The 21758-nt window shown below is 36.6% G+C and overlaps 4 non-coding genes across 4 annotated transcripts; all 4 read right to left on the minus strand.

Annotated features, from left to right (window-relative positions):
- Nucleotides 1-21267: 21267 nt before the first annotated feature.
- TRNAA-CGC (transfer RNA alanine (anticodon CGC)) lies at nt 21268-21339 on the minus strand. Its single transcript has one exon. It is a non-coding gene; the product is annotated as a tRNA-Ala (tRNA).
- Nucleotides 21340-21404: 65 nt separating this feature from the next.
- TRNAA-CGC (transfer RNA alanine (anticodon CGC)) lies at nt 21405-21476 on the minus strand. The gene has a single exon. It is a non-coding gene; the product is annotated as a tRNA-Ala (tRNA).
- Nucleotides 21477-21541: 65 nt separating this feature from the next.
- On the minus strand, nt 21542-21613 carry TRNAA-CGC (transfer RNA alanine (anticodon CGC)). Its single transcript has one exon. It is a non-coding gene; the product is annotated as a tRNA-Ala (tRNA).
- Nucleotides 21614-21678: 65 nt separating this feature from the next.
- TRNAA-CGC (transfer RNA alanine (anticodon CGC)) lies at nt 21679-21750 on the minus strand. Its single transcript has one exon. It is a non-coding gene; the product is annotated as a tRNA-Ala (tRNA).
- Between the last annotated feature and the right edge of the window lie 8 nt (nt 21751-21758).

The raw sequence follows: 21758 nt of genomic DNA on the forward strand, positions 1-21758 counted from the left end.
ATTTTGGTATATTTATGTTAAATACTATATGAAAAGAGACTTAAAATGGTTTTAAGTCTCTGTTCATTTAGTTTTTCACAATGTGCTTCTCTTCACTTCTATTAAATACTATAAATATTCGGCAATATAAGTAATAATGTGTAAATTTTAATTAATTTGAGTTAATTCGTCTGTATTGGACAAAGACGATTAAATTGGGTAAATACTATTATATTAAAAAAAAGCATTACTTCAGGTAAATGTGAGTTAAATACGATAAGATGAATAACTAAAAATATATAAATTGGGAACATTTTAGAATTTTTGGGTGAATTATTCTGTCGTTGGGTAAATGCGAGCGAGCTAGGGTAAATGCTCATAAATTGAGGTAAGTTGAAGTATTTGTGGATATATGAACAAAATATAAGTTAATTCATATATATTGGACTAAATTGGATCAATTTCAATAATTTTGGTGAAACCGAAAAATTCAGTAAAATTTGGTAAATTTGAGTGAAATACGAGAAATATTCGACAGTATAAGTAATAAAGGGTAAATTTTAATAAATTTGGTTTAAATCGTCTAAATTGGACAAAGTCGATTAATTTGGGTAAATACTGATAATTTAAGGTAAATGTTAATATTACGGAAAATACGAGTTAATTTCGGTAAGATAAAGTAAAGTTCTGTAAGTTACGACTAATTTGAGTAAATTCATCTAAATTGGTCAAAGTCGATTAAATTGGGTAAAAACTAATAAATAAAAAAATAATTTAAGAAAATGCCAGTTAAATACGATAAGATAAAAGTTTTGAAAACCTAAAAATATATAAATTGGGAACATATTAGTATTGTTGGGTTAGAGATTCTATTATTGGGTGAATTCTTCTGCGTAAATGCGAGCGAGTAAATGCTCATAAATGGAGGTAAGTAGAAGTAGTTGTGAATAATTTAACAAAATATAAGTGTATGCAGATAAATTCGACTAAATTGGACCAATTTAAATATATTGGGTAAAGCCAAAAAATACAATAAATTTTGGTAAATTTGAGGTAAATACGAGTAAATTTTAGCAATATAAGTAATAAAGGATAGAGAACATCGCACGTCTTCTATGGGATTTGGCTTTCGACTGATTTTTCTTTCAAATTGAAACATGTTGTTAAGTTTGAACAAAGGAGTAAAATTGTCCATTGCCATATTTCCCTAGCTCCTATAGTTTGTCCAGTAACAGCGGTCAAAAGTGGACAAAACTGAGTATAGTCTATTTGTTAAAAGAAGTCACGGCCCATCAACAGAGTTTTCTTACCAATATTTTTAAACCTCTCATTCATTATTCATTATTTTTTTCTCGCCACTTATTGTGCGATGAATTTTCATACGTGGAATAAGAAATCAGAATATAGAGTACGAGCGATTGACGCGCAGCGCCTCTAGGGTTGAGCTCGCGCGTAACTTGGTTAAAAATAAACTACAATTCCCGTTGACGCTAATGTAAATGTAGCGATGACCTAAAGTAAACTAACAAATAGTTTTTTGAAAAAATATTTGATTTACATTTTTCCATAATAAATGAATTTAAAAGAAACCCAAAAAAAGACTTTAAGATATATTTTATCGTTTTATTTTCGAAAACGGAGGGCTCAAAGTTCATGCATTTGCCTAGATATATATCTAGGGAGAGAGCGGTTATTACCGGTGAATTTTAAATACTTCTATCTTGTACAACCTAGAGTAATATTTTATAGAAATTACATGACAATTAAAATTAAATTACTTACATTAATTGTTATATCGTAGACTTTTTTAGTCACCGACCTCTCTCGTAAGCATTGCCCTTGAACTACTGAGCTGTCTTCGTTAACTGTTTCCGTAACGTTAAATATACGATTGCCTACCAAACGGGCTTGACCTTTTTTAAACGTAGGTTCTCTAAAATATTTTCCAAGTCCATTTAACGCCAAAAATCCCACGTATTTCGTTTTTTGTTACGTATTACAATTATCGTTCGCCATCATTTAACTTTAGTAATCAGGTTTTTGCTTTTCAAAATACGCGGTAGATTAAACCGAAGCTTAAGACTGGGCAAGAGTCACCGCCTTCCAATTTTCGTCTACTTTAAAGATACTTTGGGAACGAACCAATGGATGAAAAGTTATGAAACTAGCTTTTAAATAAACCTTGAAACTTATTTCAAGTCATATTTATAATTGACTGATGACAAAATTTGCGAAAAGTATTAATATCTTTCCGAATTACAACCTACTTTCTAAAATCTCATTTTGCTTTCTAATACGCGCGTTGACAACGCAAACTTTACCTAGACGAGCAGCTGTTCGATTATCTACATGGCGCGTTAAAAATATTATTTTTGAATGTTATAAAGTGATAAACGACTTTTCAAGACGAGTTAATATTACATTTAAGTTCAGTGGAATATTTCTTATATCATTTGGTAGGTTAATTAACGTTTAATTATCGCCAACTTTACATTAATTTCAATGGGAGCGGGGAAAAACATTTAACCAAGTTACGCGTGATCTCGCCACGAGAGGCGCTGCGTGTCATTTTCATTTGAAACCGACAAAGCCTTATCGTTGGATCCCACATTCAACACTCGCTGATAGGAAAAAAACAGTCACACCACAACAGATCAAACATATATTTATAGATTTTAGTCACACAGGCGTCTAAAGTCACGGTCACACGACAGTTGAAACTCAATATTTAAATATTTATTTATTGAGTTCGTTCATCATAACGAAAACAAATTCGAGGCCATAGCTGCACGGGCTTGTCTCGATATTGAGCCAATTTGTGAGTTTGAGACCGAGTCCTTAAATATTCGAGTTTATTTTTGAGCCCGAGACGAGTCCCTTCTAAATTTCATTAAATAACGAGCCTCAGCTGAGACCATTCGAAAAAACGTAGACTATATTGAGTACGAGCCGAGACCAAGAAATATGTTGTCTAATTTATGAGCTGAGACGAGACTGAGTCCGAGTCCGAAAAATAGTTTAGAAATGAGCCCGAGTTAGAGTTCTTTTGGATACGATCCTGAGACGAGTCCAAGTGAATAAGCACGAGCTTGAGACCGGTGTTGGGTTATTTCGCGTCTCGAAATGGTATTTGTTCAGAGTACGAAATCATCAATAATCGTCCACCCCTAAAAATAATTGAATGATGCGAGTCATGCGATTTTTGCACACACGTAACCCTTGTTTATTTTTGGAAAAGGTCGTTTTTAACCAAAGAGATAGAAAAGAAATAGAGGGAAGATTACCGCGTTAAAGCACCCCTGTTTTTGATCGGGAAAATTCATCCCCCCTCGAGCATGTATGAAAGTGGAGATGGGCAGAATTTGCAACGCCACCTATCCTTCCTTTGTTTCATCAAATGACAGTTGATTTTCAAAAAGGCATAATGTATTTCATTTCACCGCGCATCGATGGCGCCACGTAATCGGCCTATATGATGACTTCCTACATTGGCGAAAAGGGGGTCGGCACTCGCGGTCAACTTCGCCAGATACAATAGTGCCTCTATTTCTTTTCTATCTCTATGTTTTTAACCGCCCATTTCGCAACTTTTCCAAGTTCAAAACGATGCTGCCGTTTTTAGTAAGTTCATTTGTTTTTCTAAAATACAGTAGTAGTTATAAAATTTTAACCGTATAATGTTAGCGGTAGATGTAATTTTACGTTTTAAAGCATAAAGTAAATTTCGTTTGTTTCTTAATTTGGAGGAATAGGGTTATGTATTGGTATTTACGAGATAAACCAGGATTCACGAAGGGGAAACCAAAAGCGAATGGACGAAACTACAGCAATGTCGTAGGAAACAAGTTAATGGCTATCTTTTAGTGGCCCATGCTTAAAGCTTGCAATTTCACTTAAATAAAGCAGTATTCATACCGTTTTCAATTACTATTTCTGAATGAGGTATTCTTGGTTAAGCAAATAATACTTGTTGTTGAAATAATAAATTGTATTTTGCGGCTTCTAAAATTGGAAGAGCATTATGGTAAGCTGTCCATTTTATTGGAGGATGCGTGTTAAATAGCATGAATGCTTATGTATAGGTACATTAAATCCCTTTTACTCATAAAACAACTACAAAAACATGCAGCCATTTGTTTTGTACCGACTCAGTATATTTTTGTACTGTGCCATAAAATTTGTGTTGAGTCGAGGATTCAAAACGAGTGAGCCGCCTAGTATTTATTCCGAGTACATTTACAATATCCGCTAGATTAATCACTCTTGGGGCTTGAAAAACGCGCGTAGCTCAAAAGTAAGCGGACAATTCAAATCCGGATTTTATCCAGAATACACTTTACTGTAAGAAGCCAATAATTCAATTTCGAGCCCCTCCCAAATTTACACGTATAAGACAAAATTACCTTTTTAGTCTTATACGCCGTTTGGTTCAGATTTGAGGGTTAATTTAGCAATATTTGGTAAGAGCACGTTGAGACCAATCGAATGATACCAATATCAGGTCATATCAATTTTCAAGGTCACCGGAAGTTGCGTCACGTGGTTCGTATTTCCGGAAAGCCTCCACTTTGACCCGTAAGACAAGCAGTTCTTTATTACAAATCACTAACCCAATTAAAAAATACCTTGACCCATCGTGTACCTTATCACATGCTTATTTTGTCATGGGCAGCCTGGTTTTGGGAAACACCACGAATCTTGGCAAGGAAACTCTATTGATAGTGAGCCCGGACTAGCGACGCCCTAACGTAGAACGATAACCTATGGGCCGTGACTTCTTTTAACAAATAGACTATACTAACAAGGAGACGACCCGAGTGATAATCACCGATTTGGTTCAAACTCGGGTATAGTGTACACCTCCATGTACCTTAAAAAACCTGCAAGGGAAAAGTTGCGACGGGCTTTCGTTTTGCCATGGCAACCGAAAACGTTTTTGACAACATGATTTGGGATTTTTCCATTGAAAATAACATGTGAATCTGAAGGATTTCCCCCTTCCGACGGCAGCACGTGCTAAAGAATCTAACCAATGAAAACTGTACGCAAGAAAATGCATTACTTTTGGCGGGTTGCGCTCTCCTTGTGTGGGGTGCTGTGTTTGTTGCTCCTAGGTTCCACTAATAAGCGAGTTTCAATAATATCTGAAGAATGTGCCTATTGTAAGGATGGGGTAGGTCCGATGGGCCGAAGACCAACCGATTGAAGGGGTCCAACGGATCGAAAACTCACGGCCCGAAAAAAAAGGACCAACCGACCGAAATTTAACATAGCAACAAAAGGGAAAAGGTTTCAACGGACTGAAAAGTTGTATATCGTTAAATAAAAATTAAAATAACTTTTTTACTGTTCAAGTTTACTGTTTTGTTTTTTTACTTCTGCCCCGAGATATAGCAGGGTACGCGAAAAACGTTTTAGATTAGATTAGTTCGGATTAGGTTAGGTTAGGTTAGGTAAGCGCGTGGAGCGCGCAAAGGTTAGGTACCGTTGGATACGTCCGTGACTTATATATATCTATAAAAAAAATTCGATGTACTAAAAAAAAATATAAAGGTGCAAAATTGGGCACAACGATAATACTTAATACTTTTCTCCATTTTATGTTTTGCATACAAATATTTCTCATGCTCTAAAAGTTTCCCACCGTTAGACGTTAGAGTCCGATAATCGCGAGTCGAATCCATTCTGCAGATAACGATAATTATGAGCTCCTTAATATATACTTTTTAAAAGTAGTTTTTTTTTAAAGTGTACTTAGTCCACGAAAGTGATTTTTTTTTTATATATTTCGGTCCGTTGAAACCTTCTGCAATTAACTCATAAAAAATGATTTTTTTAATTTTCGGTCGGTTAGTGCTTTCCTTCGATTGGATGGACTTCGGTCCGTTGGACCCCCATTCGATCGGTTGGTCTTCGGGCCATCGGACCCAGACCGTAAGGATTATTTAGAAATTCCCAAAGCTAATCAAATTTAGGATAAGATTGGTAATTATGCCATTTTTGCCAAAACAATTTTGCTACTACCTAACAGGACTCGCAGACTGAACGTTTCTTGTAGTACTCAATAGGTGATTCTGAAATATAATATCGACAAATACGCGTATAAAAGAGTTTTGGGCGCGTGCTCTTGATATATTAGTAAATTGTGGCTCGCGTGATTTCAGTCGTGTGGAAATTGAAAAACGAAGCACGCTGAAATACTTCAACCATATGACAGATAATAACCAAATCGTGGAATCACCTATTTTAGAACTAAATACGGTAGAGCCACCTTCTAAAATAGGCCCTGTTTTGAACCCGATTAAGTATCTATGGATGATACTTGTGCACCCTCGCCCTTGCCCCCCCCCCCCATTATTGCTAAAAAAAGTTGAAAAATGTTTGTTAATAACACGAACACAGAATTCTGTAAACACATTCAATATACAGGGTGTTAATTAAAAAATGGACCAGGGCGAATATCTCAAAATGTGTTTTAGCTACGATTTTGAAAACTTAGGTTGTTATAGAGCGCTCAGGGGGTCAACCAACTATGAAAATTTCAATGACCTTGAACCATGTCTTCAAGGTCGTTTGAAAATTAACTTGAGAACCGTAAGAGCTGCGAAGTTGGTTCCAATTAGAAAGGTGTTCCCCGTCACATTTTATGGCTAACTAACTTTGACTCATCTTCCACACGTTATTAACTTAACGACCTTCTTGTTTATGGCCTAACATTTCTCGACTTCCTATTTCGCAAATCAGATCGAGTCAAAGCATCTGTAGATCAAGTACCAATTCCGACCCTTTATATTTTACAACGGGGTGGGTGGCTTCTTTGGGTTACCCATTATTTGGACCAGTGTCTATTGTCTCAAAACTAATCCAAATTAGGATAAGATTGGTAATTATGTCACTTTTGTAAAACCAATTTTGACACTACCCAACATGACTCGGAAACTGAATGTTTTTGAATAATACTAAATTTTAGAACCACCATGAAAATATTTGGGCAAAAAAAACCAGTCGATTATGGTATTTTGACGTCATACCTAAGCGTGACCTCGGTGACCTTTTACGTCAATTTAAATTACCCTTTGTTATGAAAATGCCCCATCGAAATAGTAATTTTAAAAGATGGCGGTACGGTTATTGAAACTTGGTTATTGTATTTTCCGAGCGAAACAATGTCTCCTTGAATTTTTTCCTATTGGAAAGTTATACAGAGGCATACTTATGCGTGTTTATTTTACATATGATGTTAGGGAAACTGTACAAACCGTACTTCAAATAATTTAGCTCAACACTAAACCAATTCGGTAAAAATGGAACAAATTTAACATTCACGATGTGGTATAAAAATACTTGTACTCTCTCTTAATATAATGTACTATCTGGGTAGCCCGTCCTTCGGCCGGGCCCCAGCTAGAACTAAATTCCCGTGAAGACTGTTTCGGCCGGGCCAGTGGCGTAGCCAGGATTTTATTTCGGGGGGGGGGGGGGCACGCCATTGAAAAAAAAGTAAAAAAGTAAAAATATTTGTACGTACGACCATACGTTTTGGGGGGGGAGCATGTGCCCCCTGTGCCCCCCTGGCTACGCCACTGGGCCGGGCCCCAGCTAGAACTATAATCTCGTGAAGACTGAGTCATAAACCAAACCCTTCCCCCCTCCCATCGCAGCCGCTAAATTGACTGAGGCAGAAAAATATTGGATGTATAGATGTATGTAGGTTGCAGGATTCACGGCACCGTTCCAGGGGCAAAAATACATGATTTGATTAATTAACTTAATTGGCAATCGCCGTGAAGACTGAGTCATAAACAAAACACGTCCTCCCCCCCGCCCCTCCCCCAGTCTCCATTCTCCAAGTACTATGACGCAGCCGCTAAATTGGCTGAGGCAGAAAAATATTGGTTGTATAGGTGTATGTAGGTTGCAGGATTCACGGCACCTTTCCAGGGGCAAAAATACATAGATTTCGACTCGCTTTTTAACATTAACATTATTTAATTAATTAACTTAACCCAAATTGGAAATCGATGAAAATAGCGCGACCCGCTGCCTTTGAGCCGTAAAAATAGCTGTGAGAAATTTGGAGGTCCTAGGTTGAATGGCTCGGACGCCTATAGAGAAACAGACGCAAGACAGACCGACAGACAGATAGACACTTAGGAATATAGTATAGATTATACAAAAACCAGTTCTTCGAACTGAAAAAATAGTGTTTATTCTTGTAAGTGTTACGGCTAAGAAGGGACAGACATTAAAATAAATTTAGAATTAATGTTTTTTCGAAACATCATAACAGAAAAATGTACGCAAAGTTTATCCAGAATAAACTCTACAAATGTTAAGAGATTAAATACAAAATTAAAGAGTGGAAAAATAATTATAAAGTGCGATTCGAATCTCTCTGTTGGTTACTTTTAGTATAATTTTTAAGCAAGAGACAATGGCTCTCGCGACGATAGCACGAGCTTTCTTACCGATAGATAGCGCCTTATAAGGATAGCCTGCAGAAATTACGCGTTTCTGCTAGCTGTCAACTCCGTATTCACTCCCTTTGAAATATTTTATCTAGACCTTTATATACGTTTCCTATATCTATGGCCCCGACGCCTTTCCCGTCTCGTATTCTCTCTCTCTCCCTGCTCTGTGAAACGACTGTCTCCCCCGTTGTCGCTCCCCAAGTAGCCGGTACCGCGAAACGGGAATTTGTTAAACCAAACTATTGTCGGTAAAAGTACTGTAATATTAATTGAATATTAATTAAGTGTTGATTTAATATTAATTAATTGAATATTAATTTAGTGTTAATTTAACATTAATTAATTGAATATTAATTTAGTGTTAATTTAACATTAATTAATTGAGTATTAATTTAGTGTTAATTTAATATTAATTAATTGAATATTAATTTTATGTTAATTTAAAAAATCGCATTTCTTTAAACTAATGATTAAGCACTTAAAAAAACTCACATTATATCGAAAAATGTAAAAGGCACATGTTTCCGACGTCAGGAATCCAGTGGTGGTTTTAGATTTCGCCTAGGACCAATAGTTTTAGAGATATAAAAATTACAAGAAATGCATGTTAAAAAGTTCTCAGTCGAAATTTCGGGGCTTACGGTTTCAGCATAGGCCAAAGCCAGGCGATCCGGAACAGATTGCGTTGTAGAACGGGGGAGCTTGTAGAAGGCACGAGTCGAGGGTAAGATAGAAGATATAGATAATCCACTAACACGAAAGGGAGCAGTTTTGTTTGGGATTTATTAAAGTTAGTGTTGGTTCGACGGGAAGTAACTCTTTTTTCAACATACGTCACTAGCGTCGAAATCAAAACAAGATAGCTAAGCTATATTTTGACCCATAAGGCGGGACATAAAAGTACCTCTCGCGTTGATTGGCTCGTTTGTAAATTTGTCAACAACTTAAATTATAGTAATTTTTAACCATTTATTTCATATGGGATATATAATTTAGGTTAAAGTTCACTAAGTAGAATATAAGGTGTATAATTATAATAGTTCTAAATGGTTATCTGACCCCCTTAATCTAGAAATGGCCACACGTGTTCCACGAATCGTCGTCATAGTGAACGCATGCAGTAGACGTAGGACCCACGCCAGATAATTAGTATTTTGGTCACTCAACACATATTTCGACTAGCTGAAACTCGTAATTATTAACTTCTCTACTCACACTGAAGTAAAAGTATTTAATATGTAATTGCTAGAACACAAAATTATCTATGTAGAGATTTGCACTTCATAATCTTAAAACTAATTTAATTACTTTACAGTCCTGAGATTTAGATTATTACATTATACTCTCGTTTAAGTATAACTTGGGAATTTGCGGTTACGTAACATAGTCCTGTGGATTCATTTAATTCGGTGTCTTGTCAGCGGAATACCGTTAAATAGCGTTCAGTCTACTCTCTGATTTAATTAGAGGCAGCTCAGAAAATGGTAATCGGCTTACCTCAAAGCCAAGATTGAAGATCCGACTTAGACTCTTACGCAGCTTCAAAACCTTATCCCATTTCCAGGAAATTTAATTTAAGATCCAAAGTCTTCATTTCATATTTTCTCTTCAAAGAAAATATCATTTTATTTAATCTACTAGTAGATTAGAAATATTTTGGGTTTCAGTGATTTGTTCTAACGCGATAATAAAGTTAGATTTTTTCAAAAAGATTAAATTTCAGCAATACAATAATATACCTTTCTTTACTGTATAGTCTTTGGTGTAATTATGAAACATGTTAAAAAAAACTTATTAAAACCTGTGTAGGTGAGAATCTCTAAATTATGTCGAATTTAAATAACGGCGATTTCTAATTTTTGTCATGGAACAGTCCTATTTATAGTTCAGAACAGGTGTTTTCATTGAAGAAATTTTATTTATTTACTTTTTGTGGATTTATAGCGGGATACGTTGGATGCAATATCATAAAAAAATGCTCGGCTTATGTTTATAAATACTACCTCTAATATTTACCTTGATTAGAAATCTTGCATTATTTTAAATAAAAAAATTATGCTTTAATTATTCTGAAGATGGCGCTACGCAACACTATTAATAACCGCGCGCACGCTCAATGTCACGAGTTAATTAGCCGTTTTCTATTGTATTGTCTCAATCGTGATTGTTCTGCTCTGCAGAAAATTTTGCCATACCGGGTTTTCTGGGCTCTGGCGCCGAACCAGGGCTATAACTGTTTAAATACTTCGTTTTCACGCGACTACACCAAAATTTAAAAGTAAGCTTTAGACCCATAACCTATAACGATAAGAATAACTCCTTTTATAATCATAAACCTGCTGTTACTATGGTGTTACCAGGGTTTGTGGAGAGATGGTTGATAGACTCCGATTTTTTCCCATAGTATAGCTTTGATAACGCTATTGAAAAATATAGATACCGCTGTCATCGCTATGTAGCCCCTTTGAAATGTCGACCACTTCTCTGCAGCACATAGAAGTATAGCGGTGAAGCTCATTCGCTATCTTATTTCCAAAACCACGTATCTTTGCACAAATGTTTTTAAAAGATAGGTGGTTTTGGAAATAAAGTAGCGCACTGATGTTTTGTAGCTATAATTGCGAGTTTACAGATTAGATTTTTAAAGTTAAATTAGAATATTGATTTGAATTTATGGAAAAATGTTATGTAAGAAAACTTTTACCACTATTTAAAGACAACTAAATTAAAAAACGAAAGCACAGCACCGATAAAAATCATTGTTCATAAAACTATATTTACCGCCCGCAAATTCGTAAAATTTATAAAAAGTATGGAGTAGAGTCGAAGACGCAAAAAATCTTTCTTGATATGACGAAAGCAGAGAGCTGATGACGAGCCCCTAAACATAGCGCTCGCTGCGCCTTCTGGCGCACACTAAGAATATTAAAGAGTACAAAAATCGGAGTCTATCAACCATCTCTCCACAAACCCTGCTTGCGGGTTCATTTTCGCCTGGCCCCTAAAAACCATACTTTGCTGGTTCTTTTTCGCTGGGCCCCGGGGATATTGCGCCCCTCTGCACGACCTGTTAGACATTTCATTCTACCTATTTGTATAATTCCGTACAAAATCGTTATAAAGAGGTTCTTGAGTTGACGACAAAAATGCAACAGTGAAGTTTTCTAGTAGACATCCAGGAAGCTTCGATCGCTCCGCTCGAACCAAATATAGCTCTTTACGGACATAATTATCTGGTCTTTCCAATAAAAACAAATCAGTATTTAAAGTTATAAGTCGCCAGTTTGAACGACACAGCGCTCTTTGCCAAAGATTTTTAAAAGTCGTATGAAACAAATGTTGAAAAATATCCGTACGATATACGTCTTTTCATTGACAAACATTGAAATCAAGCTCGGCTCCACGAAGAAAAAAGGATACTATAATAATATCTTTTAATATTCTGTGGTGGAACCCAATACGAAAGGACATCGTTATAGTGGTTATAAGCACCCCTCTTTTTAATATTGCAAAGCTCGGGACATCGTTATTTATACATACACGATTCCTGGGTATAGATATTTTTCCGACACTCGGACCCGCGTTAATCAACGCTTTGGCGGTCAGCAACGGCGGCCAAAGTTTTATATTGCGATTCTTTTTTCCAATTTAGTTTGTCTTTATCCACTCAAGCGGGAAAAAGTGCAACCCTCCTCGGATTCCGATAGCCTGTCCAGACCCCTTCGTAAGATTATCTTTCACGGGGGCTACTTCAAATATTGACTCTTGAAAGGGAAAGGGGGGCTAGGCAAACTAGCCTTATTAAAGGGCTGCCCAATGAAGACGCTCTCTGAGGGGATCGACCACAATCTTGAGGTTGATCGTGGCAGCCCCCCAAACTAAATTAAGAGACGAGGCGCTCGTTATCGAGTCACCGCGACTCGAGTGTTCTCTCCGATTCCGGAATATCTCTCTCTTCAGGACATTCAGTCGTCATTGTCCTTCGCTAGCTGAAGTAGCGAAGCACCCACTCCTAGGACAAGCCTTCCGAGTCTTCGCCGATGAACGGATAAGCCTCTAAGATGGCTGCGCTAAAGCCTACCGTGTCACCGGCGGGAGTCAGTCGGAATACTCGATGTTCATCGAAGCGTCTTACAGAGCCACCGGGATAGTCTTTAAGGACGCGTATGGTCAACGCCTGTACCGTGGTCTTTGCAGGCTCTACTAAGCCTATTGTTTACGGCTTCGTTTCCGTATTCAGTAGCTCGCGAACGAACCCAAATAGTTTCAACCCCCGAAGGCGCTCTTACTTTGGGAAACGGCCAAGTTGCGTCGCGTACACGCGGAGGATTACGACCCTCGATTTGTCTTCGCGCCTGCTTACGACAATGGAAAATGTTGGAAAATTAAGACCCCCCCCCGTTTCCAAAAAAGACCAATGATAACGATGAAGGGGACGGGCTGCGTGACCCTAAAACGCGAGGGCAGATTTTGAAAGACGCGAAACCTCCGTAACGAGAGATGTATCCTAGCGCGCTCTTTCGCAGCCCTCAGGCTGATTTTTGTTGTTTTGTTCTTCGGCCGAAATAATTTCGCGACGAGAAAAGGTACCTTAGCTCAAAGCCATATACATTATACACCACTACTCGACCTTCTAAAACTTTACTTTAGTAGCTTAGAAACGGTTCATTTTAAAAATTCTCCCCCGAATCCGGCAGGGTTAAAAATACGTACGCCGCTAATTCCTGAAAATGTTTGTTTTAAAGAACTATTCTATCTCCTTTCCCTCCCCAACAAAAATCCGGCCCCTCTTGAGCCCCTTCAACCTACAAGCTCACCCCCCCCCCTGATGGCGCGAGAGACGGGGGGACTGCTAGTCAGAAACCTGGAATAAGTAAGTGTCGCCATCTACCTGTCGTTTAATTCTCCGCCTCTCAATCTTTTCCACATCCGCGCGTGGATTTTTCCTAGACACACATATACGCTATAAAACCCCGCCAAAACGAGCGTGTTCCTTTGACAAAAGCTTTGAACTGGCCCTTATATATATACCTAACTTATAAAATTCTTTCTACGGGTCTATCTCAACTAATTTGTAATTTATATAAAGCGAACGGAGGAAACAGGCTAAGAGCGCCGCGAGCGGCCGGTTTTCTATATTTTAAGAGATTCTTTCCTCCGTCGCCAGGGGGCACTCCGTTACTTTTAATACCCGAAGGATTATTTAGATAGCGGACCTCCCTCCCCTTTTCGTAAAATATATTTTCTCCGCGAAATTTAATATAACGGGGAGTGAAACCTTCTTTTTGTCAGAGAGATTTTTAAACTATTTATCAACTTCGAAAAGGTTTTAAATACCGGAATAAAATGAAGTCCATTTTAAAACTATGCGCTTAATTCGAACTAAGAATGTATTACAGGCAGTACGCAGTTCGAAAGCACGCCCCTACTGATTTATCCGGGTAATTTTTAGGAATGTTTTCCGGGCAGTAATTCCCGGGAGAAAAACCACGCCCGCGTAATCTTTAGTAACAAAGTCGTTAACACTTTCGATTCGTAGCGAGAGAAGCTGGTTCGATCCCACCTTTTAGCACTAGATGAAAACTTGGAACTTCTGTCTTCCAATTCTCTCTACACTGGTTTATGGGGTTTTCTCCCAACTAATTCTGTTTCCAATTTCTATATCAACTTGTTTACAATAACGGTAATAGTGAGTGTAGGGAGCAGTTGGCTTCGAGGGGCTAACCACTTCCCGTAATCGGTGTACACCCTAACTGTAATGATTACGTAATCTTCTGTAATCTCTTGTACTCATTCATAATCATTTGTAATCTTCGTACTCATCTGTAATCATTATGAAATCACGCGTACTCATCTGTAATCACGTGTAATCATTGGAATTATCCCGTAATCAATTACTCACCTGTAAAAAATTAAAGTTTTGGGTTGCCTGTGTACTCATCGTAAACATTCTGTACTCATCGTAATCATTCTGTACTCATTGTAATTATTCTGTACTCTTCGTAATCATTATGTACTCATCGTAATCATTCTGTACTCATCGTAATTATTCTGTACTCATCGTAATTATTCTGTACTCATCGTTATCATTCTGTACTCATCGTAATAATTCTGTACTCATCGTAATAATTCTGTACTCATCTTAATCATGTGTACTCATCGTAATTATTCTCTACTCATCGTAATTATTCTGTACTCATCGTAATCATTCTGTACTAATCGTAATCATTCAGTACTCATCGTAATCATTCTGTACTCATCGTAATCATTCTGTACTTATCGTAATTATTATGTACTCATCTTAATCATTCTGTATTCATCGTTATAATTCTGTACTCATCGTAATAATTCTGTACTCATCGTAATAATTCTGTACTCATCGTAATAATTCTGTACTCATCGTAATCATTCTGTACTCATTGCTTAATCATGTGTACTCATTAATGATTACGTAATCGGTGTACAGGCAAATTCTTACTGGTTAGCCCCTCGGTTGGCTCAATTTCATGAAGGACTGGTCACTGGTCACAACCCTCCTACGCATCGGAACCCGGATTTAAAGACATTAAAGTTCAAGGGTGATTAGCCTAGCTGATTAAAATTATTATCTTTCTCAATTTGTACCCGTCTCTGTCTTCGTGTAGGTGGAATCTATAGTTGCAGCTTCATATTCTCCGTTAATAAGTATGCATTCTTGTTTTGACAAGAATTTTGGCTCGGACTTGTAATGAAGAGGAAATAGAGTCTTCGCTGCCTGATGCTCCAAAAATAAAGGTCAAAATTATTTTTAAATTAGAAGAAATATTCCTTTATCAATTTTTGGAATTTTTATATTTCCTCTCGATAATAACAGAGTGTACTGAACCCCGGTCAAAGTAATTTTCTTCCTGGTTCTTATTAAATATTAACGGGGATTTTTCCGTTTTTAGATTGTGGTTGCGCGTACCTTCATCTTGTTCAATTCAGAATTCCAGCCATTTTTAGTTTTAAACAGATATAACCTTGATTATAATAAATAAAAACCATTATTGTACAATAAAAAGTTTTAATTAGCTTGGTTTTGTAATTAAAACGTTTTATTGTACAATAGTGGTTTTTATTTATTTTAATCAATTCTAATATGTACAATAAAAAGTTTTAATTAGCTTAATTTTGTAATTAAATTTTTTTATATTACAATAGTGGTTTTTATTAATTTTAATCAATTCTAATATGTGCAAGACGGTCCTTTCAACAAGTTTAACAGATATAACCTATTTTAAAACAGTTATAGCATGGTTTAAAACAGATACAGCGTATTTTAATACAGATATAGCGTAGCTTTAAACAGGTATAACGTAGTTTTAAACAGATATTACATACATTTAAACAGATAAAGCATAGTTTAAAACAGGATTGTCTTAAAATCGCAATTTCATTCAAGTGATTTAAAAAACATTATTTATTTAAATCACCTATTAAAGGATATTACGCGTCAATGTATTATGAAAAGAAAAGTAAAGTATAATTTTAAATTTATAATTAAATTTATTGAAGATTATTTTAAACTTTAATCAATTTTTAAACCAGCATAAAAGCTTTAAAAAATCAATAAAAATCCGATTTAAATCTAATAAATCGATTTTTTTTAATTAAAAATAGCAACAAGCCTGGATGGCGGATGCAAGTATAAACAATCGTAAACGGGTTCTTTGTCTATTTTTGGTTATATTATTGCAAATTGAATTGTAGTGTAACAACTCTAAATTTCAAACAATCTTTTTAATAATTAGTATTTATTTAAAATCCGGGAGAATGTTTAGACGTTTAAAAAAAACAAGATTTTGTTTGAAAATAGGGGAAAAAATTTGACGTGGACCCGACGCTAGTGCCACCTATGGCCAAGAAAAATATTTATTTTCAATGTTTTTCCGATAAAATTCGATCTTCGAATTATAAAAAATTCATCTCTTTAAAACCCTAATTTTTGGTTAATTTTGGCTTAATTTCAAATTATACCTTCAATGTTAACCAAAATAAGATATTATTACCTTTAAACTGGCTTCCCATTATGGTTTCCCGTCTCTTTCAGTTTATTTAAAATAATTATCGATAATCCATTGAAGTTTACAAACCAATATAAGAGATCAAATGAGTAAGATACGATCGTTAATATTTTTTGAAGGACAGCCATGTTAAATAAAATGAAAACATAAAATCGTAAAGCAGTGTTACCTAAATGCCACTTTTTTAGAATAAAGTCCATGTCAATGGCAAAAAGTGGCAAAATATGGCAAAAAGTGACAATTAGTGACTAATAATCAGTAAATGCATTAAATGATGTAAATAATATCTTTTAGATATGTAGCATCACTTACATTTGAGATAATGTTTCAGTTTTTCACAAAAGAACCATTAAAAACACTTTAAAGATATATAGCAGATGAATTCAAACTCAGGAAAAATCGTTGAAAAATAGCCAAGAGAAATAACTCTATTGGGCTATAATTTAGTTTCTAGCCCAAAACATGGCAACTAATCCAGTATATTTGTCTAAATTAGCACAAATATATTATTCTTTGGTATGTTTTTTTATTTTTATTAAAATTTATTATTAGCCACTATTTGGCATATTAGCCAGTAAAAGTATTATTCGCCATGTCGGTATTTACCACTTCTTGCCACCTTTTTTTGCCACCTGAATTTTAGCACTTCGGAACACTGATATAAACTGATCCCTAACCCTCTAAGATTTCTTCTAGACCCAGTTTTTGACGGTTACAATATTTGAATGATTTTTTTTCATTCCCTAAAACTGGCGTCATCCAACGCCATTTAAACACACGATGGGGACGTTTTCCCTTCCCAACCACAGGTTCCGGGATAAACGTCGACCATGATGGACGCTTATCGTCTCAATATAAAAATTATCCCTAATTGGAAATAAGTACATTCTTGAAGTGGCCTTGGGAAATTGGTTGCGATTCTAAGCTGTTAAAGGGAGTAGAAATTATGGAAATAAGGGGCTGTAAATATGTGGACAATTAGTTTAACTTCAAACCACCAAAGTCACTTTCTGAAACCAGCCTTGGCTAACAACATGATCCAGACATGGGCAAAATCACTAGTGATTTTAAGAGATTCACTCTCACTCAAAAGTGCGAGTTGAACCAAATTAAAATCTTCACTCTTGCTCACTCTCGTTTTCCGTCTCTCGCCGATTGCACTCTTCCCCAAAGAGTGAGATTTAGTCCTGTCACTGCTTTCACTCTTATTATTGGCGGGAAACCTGAAATTTAAAGCGGGAAATTTTAATACGCTCTCCAGTAAAGTCATAAAATTAAATTCAATTCAAATGTCCCGCTATCCTTTAATATTTCTAGAAACCGATAAGAGTGAAAGAACTGACCTTGACTATCTTCAATCTTTTCAGGCGAGTTCAATCGGCGAGTGACCAAAAAGTAAAATTTCCAATCTTACGAGTGAAGTTTTTTATTAGAGAGTGGTGTGAGAAAATTAAGGAGGGGGATCACTCGCATAAATTCACTCCAAGTTTTGCCCAACTCTGACAACATCTACCGCTGCTGTACGTTTACCCATTTTACGATCTATTCGTAGCTTGCTCGAGCGTCGTAGGCGTTATAGGCATACGTCGTTGCTTAGCCCCTCCTTGAAACGGCCGCCATGACATTAATTTCACGTCACAGATCACGAGGCAAAACTCCACTTGACACTGCGAAATAATCATGTGACCCCCATGGGTGAACTATACGGGTCATCAAAGCAACGAACACCAGCCACACCGACGAAAAAGCTAGCAATAGAGTATCTTTCAGTACTTTTCCCTGTGTCCGCCATTATGGGGAATATATTTTTTCACATGGCAGTGATACTGATTCATTAAAGGGTCACAGTACCATGGGAATATCTGTAATTGAACGTGATAGGTCGGATCTGTTATTACGAGGAGGGGTCACTTGAAACTCGGGACGAATTTTTTAATTGATTCTGGGATCCTTTAAGGGGCTGATACCAAGGAGCAGCAAACACAGCACCCCACACAAGGAGAACGCAACCCGTCAAAAGTCGTGCATTTTCTTGTGGACAGTTTTCATTGGTTAGACGCTTTAGCGCCTGCTGCCGTCGGAAAAGGGAAATTCTGAAATTGTCTTCCCCCAGTGCCCGTAAAACGTTCAGTGTAAAGGCCCGTCCAATAAAAGATCGCGTGTTTTAAGGCTAGCTGCGTTCTCCTTGTGTGGGGTGCTGTGCTGTGGGGTGCTGTGTTTGTTGCTCCTAGCGTATACTGCCGCTTACTTTAATCAAGATTGAAAATAATACTATCGTATTTAAGAAGGGTCATATATCATTAGAAAAACTCCGCTTAATGAATATTAAGGCAAACCAGGATGAAAATGCATTTGACCACATGGTTCGTAGAATTAAAAGAGTAAAAATTTTGGTTTTTATGGGAACACCAATCAATCAATAAAAATTAAATAAAAGTTTGAATTAATTTTACAACACCAATGCAAAAATATTTCCTGGTTAGACTTGAGGCGATATACAGGCTGTTCACTAAAATATGCTCCACTGCTAATAATTAAAAATTCATTTTTGCCTAGGAGTTCAATATTTTCAGATCGCATAGCCGGCGCAGGGGGTCATTTGGTGAGAGAAAATTCAATGACCTTGAACCTTGTTTTCAAAGTCATTCAAAATTTATCTCGAGAGCCGTTGAATTAAGAGACCCGGTCTAATTAGAAAAAAGTGCGTCATCGCATTTTGAGTCTAAAAACCGACGTGAATTGACCAATTGGAAGTCAAGAATATTTACATAAAAGACACCAAGGTCATTAACTAAAAATGTTCAAGATATCACGTTTAGGTGTTAATAATTGAAAATTTCACGACTAACTCGGCCTGGTAAGGAGTCTATGGCTATGACCTTGGACCATGTCTACAAGGGCATTCAATATTTATCCGGAGAACCGTTGGATTTAGAAATTCGGTTCCAATTTAACTACAAATCTCTTTGCACCAACCTGATTTAATCAAAATGAGCTGATCTTTAGAGGGTAAAAGAAGTTTCGCAAAATCCAAATGGCCCAAATTAAACTTGGCCAACTTAACCAAAAATCCTCGCTCCACAATTGGATGCATACTTTCAAAAGCTCAAAATCAATTTGCCTATATACTTGTGTAATAAATACACTTCGTAGCGATATTTTCATAAACAATTTTATTAGTTAAGTACCTTAAATATTAAATTACTGCTATAAAGAATTATCTCAGTATTATTTTTTTTTAAAAACCGGCTTTGAAAAATCAACTGTAGCCTGTTTTGAATGTTCAAATTAATTAAATATTTTATGAATTATTTGATAACATCCTGATTTTATGAAATCAAGAGAAGAATAGTATACTTATCTGGCGTTAGGAAATTCGCGAACGACCCCTAACTAAAACACATAACTAAATTAATATTTCCCTTTGAAGATCTCTCTCGGCAAAAATGTTTTTCTTGTTTCAATTTGAATAATAAGTTTTCCATCAACAAATAATAATACGGGTCAAATTATGAATATACCTTTCGTATTATAAGTAATGGAAAGACCAAAACGATCGCTTCGGAGAATCAATTATTTAGAATAATACTCGAAAGATCTTTTTACGCCGACTAATTCCCGAAAGAACTAAATCAACAGAAATTCTTGCGACGGAAACATCAACAACGAATATATTGCTTTAACCGCTCCATTATTTATGCTTCCTTTGATTTAAAAGGATTATTCCGTAAATAAAGCGATATTTGGACAAAATCATCTTATTTAAACTCAAACGGATTAAAAAAGAGACAAAATGTTGAATAAATGATAAAATTAGAAGACTGGATTTTAAATTTATTATCGCTAAGGAACGATACAAATTCTCTATTCCATTTACTTAAAGTATAAAATAATAGAACATCCAGAAACATAAATAAAAATCCAGGACATCTCGCATGCGCAGCGAAAACTCTTCCACTAACAAGGAAACGACCCTAGGTGTAACGCACCGATTGAGTTCAAACTCGGGGGTTTGGTAGACCTTCATGTATCATGAAAAACCCTAAAGGGAATTTATTCAATGGCCAACCGTTTTGCCATGGCAACCAAAATTTTCCCATTGAATATAACATGGGAATCTGACCAATTTTAAGGGTACCCCCTGTAAAAATTTTAATCAATTTCGAACTTTTTCATTATTTTTTTATTTATATTTTCTATTTTAAGCATTTTCAAAAATTTTAATTCAAAATTGGTCAGATTCCCATGTTATTTTCAATGGGAAAATTTCCATTTTGTGTTGTCAAAAACATTTTTGGTTGCCATGGCAAAACGGTTGCCCATTGAATAAATTCCCTTTAGGGTTTTTCAAGCAACATGAAGGTCTACCAAACCCCCGAGTTTGAACAAAATCGGTGCGTTACACCTAGGCTCGTCTCCTTGTAGGCGAGGTCCCCGCTGGCCTATGGTGATTTCTCTAAATAATGGTTTTTTAGGACATCGGATAAAATCGTTGGAAGCACCGGGGATTAATCCCGGGACATTTCGCATGCCATGCGAAAATTCTACCACTGAGCAAAGGTTCCCGCGTGAGGTTGACATTTGTCGGTTCGTGATTCGGGAAAAAACCATGCTCTAAAAAACCAATGAGAAGGACTAAAACTATGGGGATTGAAATCGGGACATTTCGATTCCGAAAAGAACACTCTACCACTAGGCTAAGTCCCCGCGTCTGAACCTTTGTTAATTCGTGATACGGGATACACGGTGCATTAGGAAATTAATAAAAAGGATGGAGACTCCGGGGATTGAACCCGGGACATTTCGCATGCGAAGCGAACACTCTACCACTGAGCTAAGTCCCCCCGTCTGAACTTTTGTTGATTCGTGATACGGGATACACGGTGCATTAGGAAATTAATTAAAAGGATGGAGACTCCGGGGATTGAACCCGGGACATTTCGCATGCGAAGCGAACACTCTACCACTGAGCTAAGTCCCCACGTTTGAACTTTTGTTAATTCGTGATACGGGATACACGGTGCATTAGGAAATTAATGAAAAGGATGGAGACTCCAGGGATTGAACCCGGGACATTTCGCATGCGAAGCGAACACTCTACCACTGAGCTAAGTCCCCACGTCAGAACTTTTGTTAATTCGTGATACGGGATACACGGTGCATTAGGAAATTAATGAAAAGGATGGAGACTCCGGGAATTAAACCCGGGACATTTCGCATGCGAAGCGAACACTCTAACACTGAGCTACGTCCCCACGTCTGA

Source organism: Leiobunum rupestre, chromosome 5 (genome assembly GCF_980474605.1).
Source record: "Leiobunum rupestre chromosome 5, qqLeiRupe1.1.hap1, whole genome shotgun sequence".
Taxonomy (NCBI): Eukaryota; Metazoa; Arthropoda; class Arachnida; order Opiliones; family Sclerosomatidae; genus Leiobunum; species Leiobunum rupestre.